Genomic DNA, 8,622 nt, shown 5'->3' on the forward strand with positions numbered 1-8,622 from the left:
AGCCCATATGTTGAATAATGAGTTATCTTACACTATAATGTGGTATTTCCCAAATCATTTACATAGAAGGCATTGTTTCCTATTTTCTCATTCCCCGAATAAGCTGCACATGAAGACACCACTGGTCCTCATTTTCAGTCTGTACCTTTGAATACTGAGGAAAATCTTTCCTCTGCTCTCTATCAATTCCCTACTCCACAGTTAGAATAATTTAGAAGAGCAAAAATGGAAAAAGCGAAAATAAATCATGGTGAAAAATCATATGCAGAAAATTCACCAGATTTTTCTGACCAGTTCAACCAATGTGAACTATTGGTGAAATACATTGACATCTCATTCCCACTGGCACTCAAAGTCTCTTGTTAGGTAACTCTGACGAAGACAAGGAACAAAAGAAAAAAGTGAGGAATGGTGTCAATTACAAGAAAAAAATGGAGTAGGATCCAAGCAAATTTCTTCTTTGGGATGCCGAAATTAATCGCCTTACTATGGTGTGGAGACTACTTTCCAAATAGGCCACCCAATTGAATACTTGTGATGAGGATGAGTATACCCCTCTTCATCAGGAAGCCTAGAGTGGTCACTTAGACATTGTCCATGAGTTGGTAGCTCAAGGCAGATATTCATGCAGTAGCTCTGAATGGCTGGACACCCCTGCACAGTGCTTACATGTGGAATAAAACCAGAGTGGCTTTTTTCTTACTTCATCATGATGCAGATACCAATCCCCAAACTAAAGGCCTCTTGACCCCCTTGCATATTACTGCTAGGAATAGAAATAGCAAAGATACCATGTATGTACTTCTGTTGAACCACTATATCAAACCAGGTCTGAAGAACAACTTGGAAGAAACTGCATTTGATATTGCCAAAAGGATAAGTATGTATCACTACCTCTTTGAAGTTGTGGAAGGCTGTACAAATTGTTCTCCTAAGTCGTAATGGTTTGAATAAGTTTCTTAAATTTCAAAAATGCCAGTCCATCCTTTGTGTCCTTACAAATTTTTTTTCACAATACAAAGCAACAGCAATATCTTACTTTAAAAATTCATTGATTCCATGGTATTCTTCCAAGTGAATTGCCTGACTTTGTTGTCAAAATGTATTCGTTGTTTTTATACATCTATAATGATTTCAGCAGAGTTTGTGATTTTTTTTAAATCAGAAATAATTTTAACTTATCTGTTGAAATGAATAGTATAGACACTAAAGATGTTCCTGGTGCTTTTTTGAAAAAAGTATATCTATGTTTGTATAATGTCCATAATCTATTTCATTCGCTCCTAGATATAATAATTTGAATTCTACATTGTTATATAATGTATAGGTTCATTAATAAATGTGTCCTATCAGATTGCATTCCACATAGAAGAAGTTTAAGATTCCTTTTTTTCCTGGGCCTAATATTACTTTATTTCTTTTGGATAAAATGACATTGTTATCTAATTTCAAGTTTTGTAAAGGTTATGCAATGTAAAGGCTTTTTGAAGGTGAAGATTTAATACAATGATGTAAAACTAACCTTTAGTTCTATGAATTACATGTATTGTTACACCTGTATTTTTGTAATCAACTTTTTAATAACTGTTTTTCATTTCTTGCATCAGAAGAATGAAAAATAAAGAATACTTCACAAATTTTCCTATCATCCTTGTGCAAGTGCCATGTTAATCTCTGTATTGTTGTAATTTGTGTAGACCTGCTGCTGAAGCATGTAGAATCCTCTAAATTTAAGTACTTAATGATGCAATCTTTATACAGGTATATATTCATGGATGCCTATTTGTAACAAGGAACCCTTATTGTTCCTAAAAATGCTATTGATCTTATTTCTCTAAAATTCTGTATATAGTGAAAAAAAAACTGATATCGTTTGGTCGATTGTTCACATTTACAATTTTTTTGTCAATGACTATTTTTCGTTTTCATGTTAAATTTGATCATACTTTGTAGCCGTTACAGCTAATTCCAAAAGTGATGGCTTTTCAAGGACTTATTTATCAACTGAGTTAGCTTTGTGGAGCTAATGGATTCATAGTAAGCCTTGTTTAAGAGGTACTTCTAAATTTCTGCAGCTTAAAATTTCTCAAATGAAGTCTTGCTGGGACAAATGTCTGCCTGAACCTTTACCCTTCTTCCATGTAGGAACAGACCAACCACAATATCTTACCCTGACAGCATAGAATGTCTTACTGAAACAAAACTAATCTTAGTTACAAGGGATCATAGAGAGATGAACCGTTTAGACCGAATTGTTCAGAATGGAAGGTATTTTATCAAAATATAATTGTTTATAATACTTATCATTTGAAAAGTAGCTAAAGCCAAGAAGGTGAAAAAATTGTTCATATGCATGATTACCTACTGTCCTGGCCTGTCTATCATCCAACTAGGCAGGAACTTACACTACTGACTTTCTATCACCAAATATTTCCATAGCTCCTGGAGCAGTCCATATGTTTCTCCTAGATATTAGGCCTTAAATTGGTAATGCTTTAATCACAGTGTTTCCTCTTGGCTCTAGGCTGTAAATCTACAAATGGTAAAGCTTTAAGTCTAACTCTACCAAAAGCTAAGTTAGAGATAATGGAATAATACTTTAAAACAGAGTTGCCTTTGATTCCCTAACCACAACACAACAATGCAAAACAATTTTTATATTATATATACTTATATACTTTATATTTATATGTGCTGATTTTAAATTTCACACAGTGAATCTTACTAGAATTGATAATTTTATATTATATGTACTTATATATTTTATATTTATATGTGCTGATTTTAAATTTCATACAGTGAATCTTACTAGAATTGATAATTTGACAAATATATTGACATTTATTCCCATAAATGGATTGGAATATAAATAATTAGGTTTAGAATATATATTAGAATATAAAAAGTATCAATGCAATGTCTTTGCTATAAACTTGTGATACCTTCTAAGTGTTCGTAGTCTTCTGAATTCACATGGTAAAATAACAGTATTTTTTTCTGCTAATCTATAAGGGATTTTACTCTGATGCTCTGTTTATTGTTTTAACTCGCTGGTCCCAAAGTGTTTTAATCCATATTTCTGAAGCATTCTTACTGATTATACACAAATTTTGCTGATATGATGTCTAAAAGCTATTATTCTTCTGGAGGACCCATGGTCCTAGGACACCAGGTCCCAGTTATCTGCACCATCAGATAACAAGCGCAAGACTTCTCACATAGGCCCATGCAACATGCCAGCGGAAATTATTGAAGACTCATCTCGATTTCTCATTTCCTATAACATTACAGTGCCCCAATTCCTTTCAAGAATAAGCAGTAATCAATTGTGAAATGCTAAGCAACTTTCAATGAAAGATGAGATCACAAAATCTGAGAGAAAGTACTGTAATTCAAACTTTCAATTTACAGATGACCAGCCCATCTGAGTGAACAAAATCACACATGAACAAGATTATTTTTAATACCCCTCTCCTAATGATTAATGAAAGATTTCATTGCAGCCAAAAAATAGTTTCTGGAATGATAGATCCATAATTGGACTACCAAGGCTAGGAAAACTTGATTTAGAGGTCAAATATAATTTAGAAAATCATTAACTAAGAAGGTCTTTAGTGCTTCAAAACACTGGTACTTCAGTAAAACTAGGTTCTGTAGTATAAAAATGTTGCCATTCTCAAACCAATGATAACCTACATTTAATCTCCTGAAAGTATATTCATTTTCAAATAAACTATTTAAAATCACAGTTGCCAAAATAACAGTTGACAAGTAGATGATAGTGACATTACAAGATTTTCAAGTGTAGGGAGCAAGTTACAATAGAGTTGATTTATTTACCCAGCACTAATACCAAACAAGTTCAACCATTCATTAAAGTGTAGAAATAGTACCCCCCACCATTTATGTTGTTCAGTAGGTGCCTTCCAGAAATGTGTTATATAGATCAGCCTCCCATATTTCAAACTCAAATATTAGCTAATAAAGTAAATTTCATAACATAAGAAGGTACATTTTAAAAAGTCACTAATAGTTGCTCTATCATGTGTTGTTTTCTGTTTTCCCTATCTGTCTAACATAGTAAGAAATATGACTTTAAGTCTTGAATATGGGTCCTGATGAGAGATCTGACAAACATAAAATCTGTCTTCTATATCTATCATATTCCTCTAAGTAGTAAATTTTAGTTTTCTTCTTTTTCCAAAACTTATAGGTAGTAGAAAAAATTATCCTACGTAAAATAAAATAATCACACACCATTGTACAAAGCCATTTATAAAAACTGGTAGTTGGGAATAAATTCTAAGCCATTTTTAAACTGTCTTGTTGACTAAAGATTAATCTTCCAAATGAACGAGAATAAAATCATGTCTAAGTGCTTCACATCTCCAGTCTTTCAATTTGTTATTACAGATGAATGAATTATGGAAATATAAGCTGACATCAGTTCAAGTATACGTGGGATTGAAACAAAGGAGGAGGCTACAATGCTTGATAAGAAATGTACTCATTATCTTGCACATGTAATTGTAACCCCTCTGTACAGTGTTTTCACAATAAAACAATTAAAAAAAGAAACTCATGGAATGTATATAAACTTTTCAAAGTATTAACAGACAATTTAACAGAATGACTATCAAGAAATTGAAAACAGAGAGGAACAATAGTAAAGAAATAGAATGAATGAAAAATGGAACAAGGGGCAAATAAAGCTAGAATACTCAATGTGCATATGTAACAAAGGAAGTGGAAAATCTGAACTAAATATTGGAGAAAGGGTTGGTTGAGACTGATAGAAGGAGTGACTCTGATGCAGGAGCTTTAGACAATTAGATGGACATATTTAATTGTAACACACTTGCACAACCTTTTGAAATTCAGTTAAAAAACACAACAAACAAAAATCTCATCCAAACATCAATCTCTAGAGAGTATGAATATGACCTCTCAAAATTTTAAGCAGCTAATGAAGGGCAGTCTTTGGAAAAGCAAACAAAGCTGTTCAAAGAGGACAGTTTGGGGTAGGGGAAACTTTTAACAGATTTAAAAAGATTGTCTAAGGTTATAAATCACCTATATCTACTGCAAATATTTTCTTCTGTGAGTGCTCTTTATCTTAACTGGATACTCCAGTCTTGAGGCACAGTTGATAGCTTGTGAAGACAGAATGGAAGAAATAAAATCAAGAACCTATTACTCCACTGGAGAGAAAACATTCCTCTATGATTTCTCTCAATCTCTTCACTCCTCCATTTTCATACTTTTAATAACATCAAGTTATTTGAATTATATCTTTCCTTCTTTGTTCTCGCAAAGGAATTGTTCAAAATAATTCATTAAATATTATTTGCCATTATTTTCTATCATGCTGTTTACTTGTCCAAGCGAGTCCATTAAACTTCCCCTTTTCATTTGGTTGCCACGGAAACTCAACAACAATGTTAATGAGTACAAACGCTAATGCAAAACTTTGTCTCCAAAAAACCAGTCCAAGAACCTATAATCACAAATATTTAGCTATAATTTTTTTTCTTTTTTCTTTTACCTTGAAATCTTCTTGTGTCTAAAGTGCCCACAAAAAAAAGTACTCCACCACTTTTTGGTTCAATCACTTCTAACCTCAAAGATATATTTTGCTAACAAAATGCTTAGAGGAAACTTAAGAATACTCCACTTTTATCTTCTCTCTTAAGACTCTCCTTAGATACCATATCAGGACCAGTGAAGTTATTCTTTGCAAAATTATTTCAATAGATTTCTCTTGGTCTTGTATTTGCTCAACAAGATGTATGGAGAAGAATAGAGTTAAATGACCGATTCCTTGGATGACATTGTCTGTTACAAAGGACAATACTTCTATGTCCTTCTTATATGTCCTATTCTTAGCTCTTGCCTGATTTCCAATTAATCACAGCTTCTTGGCTTCAAGTCTAGTGAAACGGAAGGACTATAAGGCATCCACCAATGCTACATCTTCATGGTTTCTCTTTGAAAACTCCTTTACTTGGAGGTAGAATTTATTTTCATGTCTTCATTCAATTTGTTCTGCATTATACTGAGCCAAATAGGCTCTGTAAAATCACTTTAGGTAGCAAAAACATTAAGACAATCTATAACAAAAAGTTTTGGCCCCCTCCACTGCTGAAACCAATATGCTTAGCTAGGGTTTCTAATAACGTGTTTTCTTACCTTTTCAGTTTGCTCAATTCTTTTCTGATCCCCAAACTTTTTGGCTTATGTAATAAGATAAGTCTTCACTATCTCATGTTAATAAGGATATTATATTTTTGAGCTAATTAGTAATGTGAAATCATTGGTTTGAAGTATCCAATCAGATATTTTTTCTGTGTTTCAATGCTTCTCGTGCAAAGGTATTGTGGAAAGTATTAAAACAGAAAAGTGTAAATTCAATACGTTCTTTCATTGTGAAGGGCACTTTCTCCCTAAATATTTTGACCCAAATTATTTTTAAGAGAATTACTGTTTAGTAATTAAAGGTCAATTCATAAATTTTGATGTCTTATTTTTTAAAAAAAAACTTTGAATTTAAATTCCACTACAACCTTGTTTCACACAATAAGAGTATATTTCTTGGGTAAGGACAATTCTCATGGGAACCTACGGGATTTACAGCAAGGTTTGTGAGTTTGTTTGTTTACTGTGAAAATGAGCCATCTTACCCACATTGCTCCCTCTCAGCTAAGTCTCCATGAATTTCTTTGAATGAAAGCCTATTTTCCCAGGCAATTTTAAATTTTCTTAATAGGTTAAGTTAAAAAGTTAGAACAATTAAAATTTACCTGTCATAATTTTAAACTCTTTGAAATTCCTTTATCAGAATCGTGAATTTACCAATCCTAATTTCACCTTTACCATCAAAAACAGTTAACATGTTTTTTTTATGATATAGAATCCATGAAACTATTATTTTCCAGTGGCTTTGTTATGCATACATATGAACATATAAGCTGATGCTGAGCAAAATGAACTCCAAGATATGGAAAGAGATATTTATTTGCAGTTTTTGTTTTTATTGTACTATGTGGTTTCTATTTTCCTTGGGTTTTTCCCCTATGGTTTATCTCCGACTGTGTTTGATTTTGGTACCGTGTGTATTGTGCATATATTTACCTTAATTAGGGAAGGGAAGAGGAACAACAAAATGGTGAGACAAAGGACAAAGGGCAAACCAATGCAGTAGCAATATTCACAAGGCAATATGTTGTAAATGTACATTACAACTTGTGAGGGGTTTTGGGATGAAGGAAAACTGTGAGAAAAATGAGAAAGGGGATAACAAGTTTGAAAAGTTATGTATTCACTGCCTTACCCACTACACATCACTTTCACCTTAAAATTAAATTTAAAAAATCAGCTGCATGAAATAAAATTTCACTGTATTGCTATAGTAAATATTATTCTGTATGTAGTAACTTTAAAAAAAAGTCCTATTTGGTGTCTAATTTGAATTGATTACCCCTTCTTTTTCAGAGGGCGATCAACTTAAATGTTATTCAACTAAACTAGACAATTTTTCACAACATACTTGCCAATATTTTCAAAAAAGAATAAATTAGTACATTCTCATACTAAAATCGAAAACTGTTTAATTCTATGGAAACCCATAACTTTTAAATTTCTATGACTAATAACTACTCACTTTCAAATTCTGAATATTACATACATGAGAGATTCAAAATAGTACCTGTTTGCATGTTATGTAATTCTGCAATGGATGCATTTTCCAATGGGGTGTTACAGAATGCGATGTGAACAGAAAAATAGCCACATTCTGGTATAGGATAAAACTATAAAGCATCCGTTATAATTAATTCTTCAAGAGTAAGCAATAGTTTATCAGATTAAGCTATTATTTCTATGACCATCAATCCCAAAATTTACGCCATAAAGTCATCCTAGAACAACAGTTTCCAACTCGTAGGGTGCACCTCAAAATTCCCTTAATTCACATCACTAATAACTTATCTCTATTGAGAAAAAATACTACACCTCTGCTATTGTGGTGCCCTCCATGTTCTGGAAAGAACACCACAATAAACTGGGTTGCATCATTTTTCCTCCACTGGTATTCTTGCAAATATTATTTATATTTATAACTTTTTTAACTATCATATTCAGGATGCTAAGATCGGAAGATTACAGTTCAAAGCACACCCTGGCAGGAAGGTTCCCTAGAATCTTATCTCCAATAAACTTCCCAGCAAAAGCCAGACACAAGTGGTACTGAGCTTGAAGTGGTAGGGCATAAGCCTTGAGCTTAACAGGCTCAGAGACGGTGTCCAGGTCCAGAGTTCAAGCCCTATGACAAAGCAATAAAACAAAAACAAAAATAAAAACAAACCCTAAACATAGCATTTTTCTCATTGTATACAGAGGCACATAATTAAGGAAATGGCTTCCTGTGTTACATACAGGTAGAAGAAAGAAGATGTCACACAATTATTCTCTTCATACCATGTTATATTAAAGCCTCAAAAATTGCTTTTTCTAAATTTATAAATTAATATAATCAATTTGTTGGCATCTCGGTCTACATTATTCACATTATCATTTTATACATGAAGTGTTGGTGTTATCTATTAACTAAGTTCTAATTATAGC

At 32.6% G+C, this 8,622-nt stretch overlaps 1 pseudogene; it reads right to left on the minus strand.

Moving 5' to 3' along the window:
* Positions 1 to 1,614: 1,614 nt before the first annotated feature.
* Positions 1,615 to 1,714, minus strand: LOC122120712 (annotated as a pseudogene).
* Positions 1,715 to 8,622: the final 6,908 nt, after the last annotated feature.

Source organism: Dipodomys spectabilis, unplaced genomic scaffold (genome assembly GCF_019054845.1).
Source record: "Dipodomys spectabilis isolate Male_0828 unplaced genomic scaffold, ASM1905484v1 ptg000177l, whole genome shotgun sequence".
NCBI lineage: Eukaryota > Metazoa > Chordata > Mammalia > Rodentia > Heteromyidae > Dipodomys > Dipodomys spectabilis.